The following is a 17,122-nucleotide window of genomic DNA, read 5'->3' on the forward strand; positions in this document are numbered from 1 at the left end:
CCCCCCATGTGCAGCTCTCATCCCCCCCATGTGCAGCTCTCATCCCCCCCATGTGCAGCTCTCATCCCCCCCATGTGCAGCTCTCATCCCCCCCCATGTGCAGCTCTCATCCCCCCCGTGCATCTCCCATCCCCCCCATGTGCATCTCTCATCCCCCCCATGTGCATCTCTCAACCCCCCCCATGTGCATCTCTCATCCCCCCCCATGTGCATCTCTCATCCCCCCCACTCCTAGTTAACTACTTGTATTTAAAACAAATAAAACTTGTTATACTTACCCCCATGCGATCCCTGCAGAATCCTGGCGCTCGTCCACGTCGCTGCCACCAGACGGTGCCACATGCATAGCCATCAGCTTTTGTTTTGGCCAAAAGATTTTTAAAGCCGCCACCACGATAAGGTAGACTCTTCTGGCAGGGCCCTACTCTAACCTATTAAAATTTTCTTAAAATATCCAATACTCTTTTTAGATATATTTTTATTTAGTTTTCTTTAAGGGAATGTGTCATATACATTTTTTTTTAAAAATGACCAATAATACCACATACAGGGAATACTGCCACACCATGAACAGACCACATATTACCACAACATAGTGACCGAATAATACCACACAGAAGGGGGAAAAACTGCCACACCATGACCAGACCACATATTACCACCACATTACTAATATTACCACCACATTACTAATATTACCATAAGTGTCATTATGCACGGGAGCTCTATACATGGTATGTATAATGTAAGTGTCCAGGTAATCTAGTGATCACCAGTGACATTATACACAGGAGCTCTGTATATAGTGTCAGTGTACAGGTAATACAGTGATCACCAGTGACATTATACACAGGAGCCCGGTACATAGTATATAGTGTAAGTGTACATGTAATACACTGACTCACTGGTGACGTCTCTAGGTGAAGTCCTTCAGCTACGCTTTTCTCCTTCATCCAGCACAGACCGCCATTACGTCTTCCAGCCAGGACTCGTCTCTGCATAAAATAACACAGTTATCTAGAGCACATTCCCCAACTTCTACATTACGCAGCTGAATACAGACGTGTATCCACCATCAATATATGGTTAGTTATTATACAACCTACCATTCCAAATATAAATTGTAATCCACCACGGTGCCCCCATTAACTGTAAATAGGCACTTAATATATAATTTAATTAGAACCTCTACTCTTTCCGCCAATTTGTTACCAGTTACACTCCTGCATCCGCAACGCCCCCTACTCTATACTTCCTGCTCCCCGCATTCATTATTTACATGCACCCCCTGCCCCAATTCATTATATCATGTCCTGCTCTCCCCACCCCATCATCATTTATCATTTACTGTCCCCCACCCCACATTCATTATGTGCAGCTCATTATCCCCCTACTCCCAATTCCCCCATGTGCAGCTCATTTTCTCCCAATTCCCCCATGTGCAGCTCTCACCCCCCCATGTGCACATCTCTCATCCCCCTCCCCCACATGTGCCCCTCTCTCATCCCCCTCCCCCACATGTGCACCTCTCTCATCCCCCTCCCCCACATGTGCACCTCTCTCATCCCCCTCCCCCACATGTGCACCTCTCTCATCCCCCTCCCCCACATGTGCACCTCTCTCATCCCCCTCCCCCACATGTGCACCTCTCTCATTCCCCCTCCCCCACATGTGCACCTCTCTCATCCCCCTCCCCCACATGTGCACCTCTCTCATTCCCCTCCCCCACATGTGCACCTCTCTCATCCCCCTCCCCCACATGTGCACCTCTCTCATCCCCCTCCCCCACATGTGCACCTCTCTCATCCCCCTCCCCCACATGTGCACCTCTCTCATCCCCCTCCCCCACATGTGCACCTCTCTCATTCCCCTCCCCCACATGTGCACCTCTCTCATTCCCCTCCCCATGTGCACCTCTCTCATCCCCCTCCCCCACATGTGCACCTCTCTCATCCCCCTCCCCCACATGTGCACCTCTCTCATTCCCCTCCCCCACATGTGCCCCTCTCTCATCCCCCCCATGTGCACATCTCTCATCCCCCTCCCCCACATGTGCACATCTCTCATCCCCCTCCCCCACATGTGCACCTCTCTCATTCCCCTCCCCCACATGTGCACACCTCTCATCCCCCTCCCCCACATGTGCACCTCTCTCATCCCCCTCCCCCACATGTGCACCTCTCTCATTACCCTCACCCACATGTGCACCTCCCATTCCCCCCACTCCTAGTAAATTGTATTTAAAAAAAAAAAAAAACTTGTTATACTTACCCCCATGCGATCCCTGCAGAATCCTGGCGCTCGTCCAAATCGATGACACCAGGTTCTCCTGACTTCCGTTCATGTGACGGTGCCGTCACATGACCGGAAGTCAGGGGAATCATGAAAGCGCTGCCGCAGCAGCGCAGCGCTGAGATGTTCCGGCCCCGGCGCTTAGCATGGGGCCAGGGGCCCCATGAGGAGAGAGACGCACAAGAGGGGGGCCCCCAAGGGGGCCCCTACAGGCTGGGCCCCATACTGGAGTCAGGGCAGTCATGCCCTGATGGCGGCCCTGCTGGAGGCTGAAGGGGCCCCCTCTCCCTCGGGGCCCCCGTTCAATGAACCGGCTGCACGGGTGGTAGTTCCGCCCCTGTTCCACCCCCCTCCCACTCCAGCCAGGAACAGACTCGGTCGTACCTGCACATTTCTAAGTGGGAGTACCGTCGGTCTGCTCCTCGGAAATGGGATGTGTGTAGTGCATGCAGCCTACCGAGCTCAGGTCCACACTCCATCCTTACCCGGGAGTGGAATATCACACCTCTGGGTTGAGGTGCAATACCCCTGTAGCAGCCGAATCCTCAGGGTGCTACATTCCCCCCTGGTAAATCACAGCACGTCCTCGGGCTGTAAGACATAAAACAACACCAAAACATACAAATTTTTTTTTTTTCATAAACATATAAAACATATAAAACAATATATATATATATATATCAATATAAAACATTCTCGTCGCCTCTGGCTCCTCCTCCGGTCACTGTGCAACGTGTGACCGGGTAAAGTGCGACAGTTTTTTTTCTTGAAAAATGGTTTTCCTTCAAAAACCGGTAGGGGGCGCTTTAGGACGCGCAACTATATACAGGGATAGTGGCCGCTCTCAGTCCTCGGCCAGGTATTGGGGAGGAATGACCGCTCTCAGTCCTCGGTCAGTGGGATTAAGGGAAAAACGGGTAACAGTTCACACTTGCTGGTCCCAACGGGGACTATATTAGCAACAACAGTTTCAGTTTCACGGTTTCAGTTTCAGTTTCAGTTTACGGTGCCCCGACGGGCAACTATATACAGCTTCTGCTTCGCTGTCCTTAGCGACGGCGTCCTCCTGCTCTTGCTTTTTGGTTACCTTTGGCTCTAGTTTCAGACCCGTCCGGGTCCTCTTGTTCTTCCTCCTCACACCGCAGCTCTTCCTCCGTCAGGCGATGCACATGGAGGGCGTAGGGACCTTTGGCACACTTGTGCCGGGTGAAGGTGACCTCGTCCCCGATGTAAAGGTCACGACCTCTGTGTCCCTCCGGTAGGTGGGACTCAACGTCTCTCCTGGTTACGAAGACGTCGCCTAGGGTGTGATGGTCTCGGATGAAGCCCCACCCATGCTGCAGGTTAAACTTTATCACAGTCCCGGTGGTGCGGGGACTATGCGCTGCACGGGGGTCTCTCCTGGCCCGGCTCTTCTGCTCCGCGCTCCTTATTTGAGCTCGCTGTTCCCGGACCCGCCTCTCTCTCCGCTCCCTCTCGAAGTCCTCGAGCTGTTGGCGGCAGCACTCAGCACGCTCCGCTGCAGCTGCCCGAGTTTCTTGAGTGAACCCCATAAGATCTTCTCCGGTGGGGTCCCACTCAAACTGCGCTTCCGCTAGCGGGGGCGAGATCCTCTTTACGGGCTTTGGAGCCGGGATGAGGGGTTCATCCAGGGGTCTCTCTCTCCGGAGTCGGGGATGGTGGAACTCCGGTGGCCATATAAATGGCTGCCCATCCGGGCACGTGTGCTGGGCGTACAGGTCCTCTCCCAGATGCGGCACTCTTGGTCTTATGGGCGCGGTGGTGTTAGCGCCCGGGTTGCCCGGGCCTTGCGGCCAGGCCTGGGGTATCTGGAAGGTAAAGGGCACCGTAAGGACGGCGGCGCCCTGGGCTACTTGGCCCTGCGACCAGGCCGGGGGCTCCGCGGAGGTAGGGGGCGCTGTTGGTATTGCGGCGCCCGGGGGTACTAGGCCTTGCGACCAGGCTGGTGGTACTTCCTGCTTGGTCACGCTCGGGGTCGAGGCGTGTGACGTCACAGGGGTCGCGGCTCCCGTTTGAGGCCTAGTCTGCGGCGGTGACGTTGCAGCGACGGGCACGGCAGGATAGACTTCGGGCTCTGCGACGGGGAGCTGGGGCAGGTACGCGGTTTCCCGGTTTGGGGTATAGACGTCCCCTTTACCTGCCTCCACTCGTTCGGCTCCCTTCTCGGCGCCGTCTCCGGCCTTCAATCCTCCCGCGCCATCCTCAGAGGCGGTCTGTTTCCTCATCTCGGGTGGCGTGCTCCGCTGACAGGTCTCGGTCTGCTGGGCCATCTCACGGCTCCACTCCGCCAACGTCTCTCGCTGCACCCGGGCCATCCTCCTTGCGAGGCCCTCCAGAGCGGTCTGCGCACACTCCCGGTCTCGGGGGAGCTGTGCTAGGACCTCCACTAGGCCTAGTGGGGTCGTTGTTTCCAGCAGGCTCCTGACCAACGGGTCGGTGCTGCTCTGCTCTCCTACAGTTGTCTCCAGCAGGCTCCTGGCCAGCGGGCCGGTGCTGCTCTGCTCTCCCTCCTCGGTTTCTAGCAGGCTCCTGGCCAACGGGCCGGTGCTGCTCTGCTTTCTCGCCATCTCCGGGTAAGCTCCTCCGATATTCTTCTCCAGGCTTCTTGCCTCCGGGTGCGCTCGCTCTAGACTGCTCCAGGCGGCACCCATCTTTGTTCTCTCCTTTCGTCTCCTCCCCCCTCGAGGGCGGTCCCGGGGCCACTTGGTGACTGTCAGCTCCAGGGGCAGTTCTTTCACGCTGACAGACACCTCTAGCATCACAGTCTCTGTTGGTGGGGGCGGTTTCCACTTTTGGCGCCATTTTCGGTCCCGGCCCACGATGGGAGGTGGCCTCTCGCCACCCTCTGGCACGCCCATAATGGCGTCCGCTCTTCCAAGGCGGGAAACCTTTGGAAATGGCGGGAATCGCTTCCCAGTGGCGGAAACTCTGCAGATGGCGGGAAAAAGCTGTTAATGGCGGACAACCGGCGGGAATCGACTGGTGATGGGGTCCGATGGCGGGGACCCTCCGGAACCGGCAGGAGACTTCTTTTTGAGGTAAACTCGTTCTTTTCTTCAGGCACGCAGTACCCGGTTGTTGCGGGCACGTAATCCTGCCGACTACGCCAAAGTTGACGCGCCCCCTGGGCCATATTCTTTTAGGGGGAATATCCGGAGCCGGATCAGATGGGGGTTGTAGTCTTCCGAGTGGCTGTGACCCGGTCCGTGCCCAGGGTGTCAAACTCAGTTGTATGTGGCAGTCCTACAGATGTTATTAAGTTCTTTATTGTCGACTACTTGCGGAAACGCAAAATTAAATGACATGCTGCGGATTTTTGAACGCGGCATAAACGCTGCGGAAAAATCCGCAGCATGTGCATAGAACTTGCGGAATCCCATTGGGGAACATGGGGTGCGGATATACATGCGTTTTTCAAGCGTTTACGCTGCGGAAATTCCGCAGCATATACGCTTGAAAAATGCTACGTGGGCACACAGCCTTAGTGCTTTTAAAGTCTGTACTAAGGGGGTGTGGCTCACAGGATAAAACATGCAACGTAGCCTAAAGACACGCCCCCAAAGATCCCTATGAGCCACACCCTCTTAGTAAAGACCAAAAAATATAAAACTAAACAAAAAGGCTCATATCTCTGGATCCGTATTACGGATTTGAGAAAAACAAAAAGTGTAATGCTCAGGGGAGCAGTGTGCACAGCAGTCATCAAAGCAAAAGGTGGCTACTTTGAAGAACCTAGAATATAAGACATATTTTCAGTTGTTTTATACTTTTTTGTTAAGTATATAATTCCACATGTGTTAATTCATAGTTTTGATGCCTTCAGTGTGAATGTACAATTTTCATAGTCATGACACTACAGAAAAATCTTTAAATGAGAAGGTGTCTCCAAACTTTTAGTCTGTACTGTATATATATATATATATATATATATATATATATATATATATATATATATATATATGTGTGTGTGTGTGTGTAGCACCCTGAGGATTCGGCTGCTACAGGGGTATTGCACCTCAACCCAGAGGTGTGATATTCCACTCCCGGGTAAGGATGGAGTGTGGACCTGAGCTCGGTAGGCTGCATGCACTACACACATCCCATTTCCGAGGAGCAGACCGACGGTACTCCCACTTAGAAATGTGCAGGTACGACCGAGTCTGTTCCTGGCTGGAGTGGGAGGGGGGTGGAACATCCCAAGTAGTGTAGGGGCAGATAGGGGGAGCAGCCTGGGTAAAGATAGGAGCTCATTGGGTGCTGGTCACCTGAGCTCACACATAGAGGGCTGCATGCACTACACATGACGCGCCCCCTGGGCCATATTCTTTTAGGGGGAATATCCGGAGCCGGATCAGATGGGGGTTGTAGTCTTCCGAGTGGCTGTGACCCGGTCCGTGCCCAGGGTGTCAAACTCAGTTGTATGTGGCAGTCCTACAGATGTTATTAAGTTCTTTATTGTCGACTACGCCACCCGTTGTATTGCGGTCACTATGGCCGCCGCTGCAGCAGGGTCCGCTGAGGCTGATGGTGTAGGTGCAGCTTGTGATGGTATAACCCCCAACGGGTGGGGTATAGCCTCAGGGGGTCAGGTGCAGAGGATGGGGGTTGTGGTGGTGCAGCATAGGTGTTAAAGGAAGACAGAGTCGGGTTATGCAGTTAAGGGTGTTTACTCACTGCTGATGTTCCGGTCACTCTAGCTTCAAGTGACCACCCGAGCCGTGCTGCATCCACCAGGTCCTGGATCCAGCCAACCCCCAAGCGAGTCCGGAGCGTGACCCTGAGCTCTCCTTCTGTCCTTTCTCTGGCCGTCCCCACTATTGATCCACCCAGGTCCAGCTCCCTCGGGCCTTCTGTTGGGAGACCCTTGGCCTTGGGTTCCCTGACCCTCCACGTGGTATGCCTTCGTGGTGGATATGGTGGGTGGCCGTGGCAGACGCTGCCCACGGCCTCCGGTCTCTGGCTGGGGTGTGTTTTTGCCCCCACCAGCTTGGGTTCCGGTACCCTGATGCCGACTCTTCACCCGTGGATTGGATTTGGGGTCTTAGAGTCCTCTCTTCTGCTTCCCCCTCTGGGTCTCTCTTTCTTTCTCCTCTCTCTCTCTCTCTTGGGCTGCTCTGCTCCTCTGCTTCTTACTCTGACAGACTGACCCTGTTCTTAGTTGGTGCCCACCTTATATACACCCTCTATGTGTGAGCTCAGGTGACCAGCACCCAATGAGCTCCTATCTTTACCCAGGCTGCTCCCCCTATCTGCCCCTACACTACTTGGGATGTTCCACCCCCCTCCCACTCCAGCCAGGAACAGACTCGGTCGTACCTGCACATTTCTAAGTGGGAGTACCGTCGGTCTGCTCCTCGGAAATGGGATGTGTGTAGTGCATGCAGCCTACCGAGCTCAGGTCCACACTCCATCCTTACCCGGGAGTGGAATATCACACCTCTGGGTTGAGGTGCAATACCCCTGTAGCAGCCGAATCCTCAGGGTGCTACACACACATCCCATTTCCGGGGAACAGACCGATGGTACTCCCACTAGAGAAATGTGCAGGTACGACAGTGTCTGTTCCTGGCTGGAGTGGGAGGGGGGTGGAACATCCCAGTAGTGTAGGGGCAGATAGGGGGAGCAGCCTGGGTAAAGCTAGGAGCTCATTGGGTGCTGGTCACCTGAGCTCACACATAGAGGGAGTATATAAGGTGGGCACCATCTTAGATCAGAGTCAGTCAGTCAGTGGTCAGTCTGTGAGACGTCAGTCAGTCAGCCACAGTCAGTCAGTCAGACAGTCTGTCTGAGAACCTGAGAAGCAGAGCAGAGGAGAAGAGAGAGAGACCCAGAGGCGCAGAGGGGACCCCAAGAGCCCATAAGAGAGCTAATAGGGTGAAGGGTCGGCAACAGGGTACCGGATCCCAAGCTGGCAGAGGCTACAGCACACCTTAGCCAGGAACCGGAGGTCGTGGGCAGGATCTGCCACGATCACCCACTAAATCCACCCGGAAGGCAGACCAAGAATAGGGTCAGGGAGCCCAGAGGAGGCTTGACCAACAAGAGGCCCGAGGGAGCCGGACTTAGGTGGATCCCTGGTGGGAACGGCCAGAAGAAGGGAGAGACAGAAAGGAGCTCAGGAACACACTCCGGAGTTGCCTGGGAGTTGACCGAGTCCAGGACCTGGTGGACGCAGCACGGCTTGGGTGGTCACTGCTGTACACAGTGACCCGAGCAACACCAGTAAGTAAAACCCTGGAACTGCATTTTATGCCTCTGAGTCTCCTTGCTGCACCTTCACAACCACCATCCTCCACGGCTGACCCCCTGAGGCTATACCCCTCCCGTTGGGGGTTATACTACCTAAGCTGCACTCACATCATCAGCCTCAGTGGACCCTGCTGCAGCGGCGGCCGTATTGACCGCAAATAACGGGTGGCGTAGTCGACACAAAAGAACATCTAGTAACATCATAAGGACTGCCACACACTGAGCTTGACACCCTGGGCACGGACCGGGTCACAGCCACTCGGAGACTACAACCCCCATCTGATCCGGCTCCGGGTATCCCCAACAACACTGGCCCAGGGGGCGCGTCAACTTTGGCGTAGTCGGCAGGATAACGTGCCCGCAACAACCGGGTACTGCGTGCCTGAAGAAAAGTTCACCGTTACCTCAAAAAGAAGTCTCCCGCCGGTTCCGGAGGGTCCCCGCCAACGGGCCCCATCACAGGTCGTTTCCCGCCGGTTGTCCGCCATTTGCAGCTTTTTCCCGCCATCCATGGAGTTTCCCGCCACTGGGAGACGATTCCCGCCATTTCCAAAGATTTCCCGCCTTGGAAGAGCGGACGCCATTATGGGCGTGCCAGAGGGTGGCAAGAGGCCACCTCCCATCGTGGGCCAGGTCGAAGAATGGCGCCAAAAGCGGAAACCGCGCCCACCAACAGAGACTGTGATGCTGGAAGTGTCCATCAGCGTAAGAGAACTGCCCCTGGAACTGACAATCACAAAGTTGCCCCGGGACCACCCTCGATGTGGGCGGAGACAGAACAAGAGAACAAAGATGGGTGTCGCCTGGAGGAGTCTGGAGAGAGCGCACCCGGAGACAAGACGTCTGGAGGAGAGTCCAGAGAGAGCGTACCCGGAGATGGAGGGAGAGTCAGGCAGCACCGACCCAGTGGTCAGGAGCCTGTTGCAGGTCGCCACTCCAGAAGGCCTGCTGGAGATCCTAGCACAGCTCCCCCGAGACCGGGAGTGTGCACAGACCGCGTTGGAGGGCCTCGCACGGAGGATGGCCCGGGTACAGCGAGAGACGTTGGCGGAGTGGAGCCGAGAGATGGCCCAGCGGACCGAAACCCGTCAGCGGAGCACGCCACCTGAGACGAGGAGACAGACCGCCTCTGAGGATGGCGCAGGAGGAATGAAGGCAGGAGACGGCGCCGAGAAGAGAGCTGAACGGACGGAGGCAGGTAAAGGGGACGTCTCTACCCCGAGCCGGGAAACCGCGTGCCTGCCCCAGCTCCCCGTCGCAGAGCCCGAAATTCCCCCTGCCGTGCCCGTCGCTGCATCGTCACCGCCGCCGACTAGGCCTCAACCGGAAACCACGGCCGCGACCCCTGTGACGTCACACGCCTCGACCTCGAGCGTGGCCAAGCAGGAAATACCACCGGCCTGGTCGCAAGGCCTAGTACCTCCGGGCGCCGCAATACCAACAGCGCCCCCTACCTCCGCGGAGCCACCGGCCTGGTCGCAGGGCCGAGTAACCCAGGGCGCCGCCGTTCTTACGGTGCCCTTTGCTTTTAGGGTGCCCCAAGCCTGGTCGCAAGGCCTGGTCGACCCGGGCGCCGCTACCATCAACGCGCCCTCAACATCTAGAGTGCCGCACCTGGGTGAAGACCTGTTCGCCCAGCATACGTGCCCGGATGGGCAGCCCTTTGTATGGCCCCAGGAGTATATTCAGCTGGAACTCCAGAGAGCAAGGCCCATGTGCGAGCCCCTGATTCCGGCTCCGAAGCCCGTAAGGAGGACCTCGCCCCCACTAGAGGAGATCCAGTTCGAGTGGGACCCCACCGGAGAAGACCTCATGGGGTTCACTCAGGAGACTCGGGCGGCCGCAGCGGAGCGTGCAGAGTGCTGCCGGCAGCAGCTCGAGGTCTTCGAGAGGGAGCGGAGAGAGAGGCGGGTCCGGGAACAGCAAGCGCAGATAAGGAGCGCGGAGCAGAAGAGCCGGACCAGGAGGAATCCCCGTGCAGCACATGGTCCCCCTTCCACCGGGACTGTGATAAAATTCAACATGCAGCACGGATGGGGCTTTATTAGAGACCATCAGACCCCCGGCGACGTCTTTGTAACCCGCAGAGACGTAGAAAGCCATCTGCCGGAGGGACACAGAGGTCGTGACCTGTATGTAGGGGACGAGGTCACCTTCACTCGGCACAAGTGTGCCAAAGGACCCTACGCCCTCCATGTACATCGCCTGACGGAGGAGGAGCTGCGGTGTGAGGAGGAGCAAGAGGACCCGGACGGGTCTGAAGAATCTAAAGAAGGAGCAGGAGGACGCCGTCGTTAAAGTACGGTAAAGAGACTGTACATAGTTACCCGTCAGGGTATAAGAACTGTTCTAGTTAAAATATAGTCCCCGTTGGGACCAGTCAATTGAACTGATGCCCGTGTGTCCCTAGTTCCTAATACCTGGCCGAGGACTGAGAGCGGCCATATTCCCCTTGTATATAGTTGCGCTTCCTAAAGCGCCCCCCTACCGGTTTTATAGGGAACTGTTTTCTTCAAGAGACTGTAGCACTTTACCCGGTCACAAGTTGCACCGTGACCGGAGGAACCAGAAACAAGAATGTTATTTATATGAAAAGTTTATTGCTGATATATATATATGATGTTTTCTATGTTTATGTTTATGAAAAAAAATTGTATGTTTTGGATGTTTATATCTTACAGCCCGAGGACGTGCTGTGATTTACCAGGGGGGAATGTAGCACCCTGAGGATTCGGCTGCTACAGGGGTATTGCACCTCAACCCAGAGGTGTGATATTCCACTCCCGGGTAAGGATGGAGTGTGGAACTGAGCTAGTAGGCTGCATGCACTACACACATCCCATTTCCGGGGAACAGACCGATGGTACTCCCACTAGAGAAATGTGCAGGTACGACAGTGTCTGTTCCTGGCTGGAGTGGGAGGGGGGTGGAACATCCCAGTAGTGTAGGGGCAGATAGGGGGAGCAGCCTGGGTAAAGCTAGGAGCTCATTGGGTGCTGGTCACCTGAGCTCACACATAGAGGGAGTATATAAGGTGGGCACCATCTTAGATCAGAGTCAGTCAGTCAGTGGTCAGTCTGTGAGACGTCAGTCAGTCAGCCACAGTCAGTCAGTCAGACAGTCTGTCTGAGAACCTGAGAAGCAGAGCAGAGGAGAAGAGAGAGAGACCCAGAGGCGCAGAGGGGACCCCAAGAGCCCATAAGAGAGCTAATAGGGTGAAGGGTCGGCAACAGGGTACCGGATCCCAAGCTGGCAGAGGCTACAGCACACCTTAGCCAGGAACCGGAGGTCGTGGGCAGGATCTGCCACGATCACCCACTAAATCCACCCGGAAGGCAGACCAAGAATAGGGTCAGGGAGCCCAGAGGAGGCTTGACCAACAAGAGGCCCGAGGGAGCCGGACTTAGGTGGATCCCTGGTGGGAACGGCCAGAAGAAGGGAGAGACAGAAAGGAGCTCAGGAACACACTCCGGAGTTGCCTGGGAGTTGACCGAGTCCAGGACCTGGTGGACGCAGCACGGCTTGGGTGGTCACTGCTGTACACAGTGACCCGAGCAACACCAGTAAGTAAAACCCTGGAACTGCATTTTATGCCTCTGAGTCTCCTTGCTGCACCTTCACAACCACCATCCTCCACGGCTGACCCCCTGAGGCTATACCCCTCCCGTTGGGGGTTATACTACCTAAGCTGCACTCACATCATCAGCCTCAGTGGACCCTGCTGCAGCGGCGGCCGTATTGACCGCAAATCAACGGGTGGCGTAGTCGACACAAAAGAACATCTAGTAACATCATAAGGACTGCCACACACTGAGCTTGACACCCTGGGCACGGACCGGGTCACAGCCACTCGGAGACTACAACCCCCATCTGATCCGGCTCCGGGTATCCCCAACAACACTGGCCCAGGGGGCGCGTCATGTGCATATATATTTATGTGTGTATGTATATACACTGGATGTATTACACAGTACAGTACGACCTTGGTCTGACTATACTTTTCTGCAGAGACCCAGCCTCTTATCAATCTACAGACCAAAGTCCACACCACAAACAGTAAGCAGTTCATGCTACAACCGAGCGCCAACTAATCGAGTTTCCAGTTTAAATATAGATACGTGTCCGAGTGGTTGTTTTCGCCGTCAGATACAATTAGGGGCGGTTGATTGTTTCATAGCGCCCAGCTTACTGCGTTATTTTCGCAGGAGTATAATGGATAAGTGGGTTAAAAATCTTGGCTGCGGGGCATGGTCGTCCCCAGTCACACCCACCTGTCCGTTTTCATTACCTGCATGGCTAAATGCACATTTCCACCCATTAATATGGGGCAGAGAGAGAGAATAATTACTGTGAAACTGGACAGATGTGTGTCTTGGAGACCCTAGAGATACCATTATAAATCATTAGGTAGGGAGGTAGCTATAGGGAAGAGGAACATGTACCCTGCGTCTTGGGTGCATGGCGGGGGTCCAACGAGCCAGTCTTCTTTGGCCATGGGGATTTAGATACAGGTCTTGTCTTGGACACTGAACTAAATCTTTACCCAACGTGCTGGAAAGGAGGAGACTTAATTACAAAGTACAACAAATTTACATTATGAAACTTTTCTTCCGTTCCGTCCAGTCTTATATAAGTAAAATCTAATCATAGGATATTAGGGTCCCATTATAAAAACAAAACAAAACTTTTCACTTTCTCACTGGATATTGTTGTATGGTATAGTCAATGACAACATCATAAACCTTTTTTTGTATTGTCACAACATATAGCAGCCTGATTGTACTTATGGACTCCATCGGGTTAATAAGGCTCTATGGAGATGCTTGGTTTGTTGCAGTCGCACGCAACATTCATTGCTATAGGTAAATGAATGGAGACGATATCCTTTAAGGATGAATTTATACAATTTATTTGCACAGCTGAAAAATAACCAAACATAGCAATAAACTTTTACTCAAATTTATCAATTGATTATGATCCTATAAACTGTACAAGTATTGTTCCTAGGAACGCTTGTTTCATTATAATCGTGCTCAGGGGTGGATTAAGAGTAGCAAGGGCCCCGGGCAGTTTTGAAGGTGCGGGCCCCCCCACACACACCTGATGTATCACATGTCACATGATCCCCTGTTATAGATCATGTGATAGTTCACGTGAAATTAATTTGGCACAATATTAATATATTAATTATAATAATTTCTTTTAGGCTGTGTGCCCAAGATGCTTTTTTTAAGCGTTTCCGCAGCGGCAATTCTGTTGCAGAAACACTTAAAAAACGCATGGTAGAAGGCCTGCCATGTTCCCCAATGATAATCCGCATGTGCTGTGTACATGCTGCGGAAATTTCCGCTGCGGATTATCAGTGCGGAAAAATCCGCAGCACTACCAATTATTTTGCGGAAGCTCGGCATTTTCGCCGCCATTGATTTGCATTGGAACTCATGTAATCCGCATCACTGGATCTGTACATGCAGAATCCATGCGTTTCAATGTGCGGATGGTACCCGGATCTGGAGTAGAGGAGAGTCTCCTCTGGACCCAGGTACCATAGAACCTGTAAGAAAATGAATAAAATAAAAAATATACATTATACTTACCTTCTGATGGCCCCCGGTGTCTCTATCCAATGCGTCCTGGCTTGCCGGCAGCTCGCGGTAGACTAAAGGACCTGTGGTGACGTCATTTAGTCATGTGACGGGTCACGCGACCGCTGACGTCGGCAGGCCATCAGAAGGTAAGTATATATTTATTTTTAATTTTTACAATTCTTTTACGTTCACACTATATAAATCCATGCCGGTTGCATGGATTTATATACACCGCGTGCAGAATTATTAGGCAAATGCATATTTTGATCACTTCGATACTTTTTATACATGTTGTCCTACTCCAAGCTGCATAGTCTTGAGAGCCAACTACCAATTAAGTAAATCTGGTGATGTGCATCTCTGTAATGAGGAGGGGTGTTGACTAATGACATCGACACCCTATATAAGGTGTGCTTAATTATTAGGCAACTTACTTTCCTTTGGCAAAATGGGTCAGAAGTGAGATTTGACGGGCTCTGAAAAGTCCAAAATTGTGAGATGTCTTGCAGAGCGATGCAGCAGTCTTGAAATTTCCAAACTTTTGAAGCGTGATCACCGAACAATCAAGCGTTTCATGGCAAATAGCCAACAGGGTCGCAAGAAGCGTGTTGGCCAAAAAAAGGCGCAAAATAACTGCCCATGAATTGAGGAAAATCAAGCTTGAAGCTGCCAAGATGCCATTCGCCACCAGTTTTGCCATATTTCAGAGCTGCAACGTTACTGGAGTATCAAAAAGCACAAGGTGTGCGATACTCAGGGACATGGCCAAGGTAAGGAAGGCTGAAAAACGACCACCTTTGAACAAGAAACATAAGATAAAACGTCAAGAATGGGCCAAGAAATATCTTAAGACTGATTTTGCAAAGGTTTTATGGACTGATGAAATGAGAGTGACTCTTGATGGGCCAGATGGATAGCCAGAGGCTGGATCAATAAAGGGCAGAGAGCTCCACTCCGACTCAGACGCCAGCAAGGTGGAGGTGGGGTACTGGTATGGGCTGGTATCATCAAAGATGAACTTGTGGGACCTTTTCGGGTTGAGGATGGAGTGAAGCTCAACTCCCAGACCTACTGCCAGTTTCTGGAAGATAACTTATTCAAGCAGTGGTACAGGAAGAAGTCGGTATCGTTCAAGAAAAACACGATTTTCATGCAGGACAATGCTCCATGACATGCATCCAACTACTCCACAGCGTGGCTGGACAGTAAAGGTCTAAAAGAAGAAAAAATAATGACATGGCCCCCTTGTTCACCTGATCTGAACCCCATAGAGAACCTGTGGTCCATCATAAAATGTGAGATCTACAGGGAGGGAAAACAGTACACCTCTCGGAACAGTGTCTGGGAGGCTGTGGTGGCTGCTGCCTGCACACAATGCTGATCGAAAACAGATCAAGAAACTGACAGAATCTATGGATGGAAGGCTGTTGAGTGTCATCATAAAGAAAGGTGGCTATACTGATCACTAATTTTTTTTGTTTTTGCATGTCAGAAAAGTTTATTTCTAAATTTTGTGCACTGATATTGGTTTACCTGGTGAAAATAAACAAGTGAGATGGGATTATATTTGGTTTTTATTAAGTTGCCTAATAATTCTGCACAGTAATAGTTACCTGCACAAACAGATATCCTCCTAAAATAGCCAAATCTAATCCCACTCCAACTTCCAAAAATTGGGAGGCCGCACGTAGCCGTATAGACACAGCGGGAGGCCGCACGGCGCCATCTATACACAGCGGGAGGCCGCACGGCGCCATCTATACACAGCGGGAGGCCGCACGTAGCCATCTATACACAGCAGGAGGCTGCACTTAGCCATCTATACACAGCGGGACGCTGCACGTAGCCATCTATACACAACAGGAGGCTGCACGTAACCATCTATACACAGCAGGAGGCCGCACGTAGCCATCTATACACAGCGGGAGGCCACACGTAGCCATCTATACACAGCGGGAGGCCGCAGGTAGCCATCTATACACAGCAGGAGGTCGCACGTAGTCTTCTATACACAGCAGGAGGCCGCACGTAGCCATCTATACACAGCAGGAGGCCGCACGTAGCCATCTATACACAGCGGGAGGCCGCACGGCGCCCCCCCAGAGACAGCGGGAGGCCGCATGCAGTCACGCACACACAAACATACAGTACAGACCAAAAGTTTGGACACACCTTCTCATTTACAGATTTTTCTGTATTTTCATGACTATGAAAATTGTACATTCACACTGAAGGCATCAAAACTATGAATTAACACATGTGGAATTAAATACTTAACCCTAGAACGCATACCTGGGGCCTTGCAGGCCCGCCCCGTTAATTGTTTTCTATTTTCTGCGACATTACTTTAGTTAGAATTTTGAAACTCTAGGTATTCCTCAGGTATATAGTTGTTTGTCATTTTTGTTTGAGTTATTCCATGTTATTTGCACACGGGCCTAAAAGGCCCCAGGTATATGAAAAAGTAGATTTTTATGGTCATGCGTTCTAGGGTTAACAAAAAAGTGTGAAACAACTGAAAATATGTCTTATATTCTAGGTTCTTCAAAGTAGCCACCCTTTGCTTTGATGACTGCTTTGCACACTCTTGGCATTCTCTTGATGAGCTTCAAGAGGTAGTCACCGAAAATGGTCTTCCAACAATCTTGAAGGAGTTCCCAGAGATGCTTAGCACTTGTTGGCCCTTTTGCCTTTACTCTGCGGTCCAGCTCACCCCAAACCATCTCGATTGGGTTCAGGTCTTGTGACTGTGGAGGCCAGGTCATCTGGTGTAGCACCCCATCACTCTCCTTCTTGATCAAATAGCCCTTACACAGCCTGGGGGTGTGTTTGGGGTCATTGTCCTGTTGAAAAATAAATGATGGCCCAACTAAACGCAAACCGGATGGAATAACATACCGCTGCAAGGTGCTGTGGTAGCCATGCTGGTTCAGTATGCCTTCAATTTTGAATAAATCCCCAACAGTATCACT

The sequence above is a fragment of the Phyllobates terribilis genome, unplaced genomic scaffold (assembly GCF_046119375.1).
Source record: "Phyllobates terribilis strain yellow unplaced genomic scaffold, ASM4611937v1 Scaffold_13__5_contigs__length_258822181, whole genome shotgun sequence".
Taxonomy (NCBI): domain Eukaryota; kingdom Metazoa; phylum Chordata; class Amphibia; order Anura; family Dendrobatidae; genus Phyllobates; species Phyllobates terribilis.